We start from the raw sequence: 537 nt of genomic DNA on the forward strand, positions 1-537 counted from the left end.
AGTGCGCAAGTATTTGTGCACCAGGGTTCCTCATCGTCTTGTATATCGTTTATGATCTCCAATAATGATCTCACAACGGTTACATTTATGTTAATCCATCTGTATATCTGACCAGTTTCTTGCCTAGTTCCATGCACTGGTTCTGATAGACAAGCCTGTGCTGCTGTCTCCGCCCAGAGCTTCGATGCTTAGCCGGAATCAGAATGGCAAGGAAATAAACACAAAATTCGTTGAGATGAAGACGAACAGCTGGAGGATGCAGCCGTAGAGGTCTGTAAGAAGCGCGTCGGTCATCGGGGTTACACGCGGAAAACAAAACAGGTTAAACCCTCAAGTTCGAGTCTTTTATTAAGAAAAAAATATTGAAATTTCCCTTCATTGTAAATTGCCAGGTATTTGAGTGCGCTCCGAAGATCCGAAGCCCTGGAGTCTGCTTAGTTATAAGGCTGTTAAGCAACGGTCACACTAGTCTTCTTTATCCGTGGATCCCGCCTTGTCCATTAGTCACATTATGTACAGTGTCCCTCAGTGGAGAAA

The sequence above is a fragment of the Penaeus monodon genome, chromosome 31, assembly GCF_015228065.2.
Source record: "Penaeus monodon isolate SGIC_2016 chromosome 31, NSTDA_Pmon_1, whole genome shotgun sequence".
Lineage (NCBI taxonomy): Eukaryota > Metazoa > Arthropoda > Malacostraca > Decapoda > Penaeidae > Penaeus > Penaeus monodon.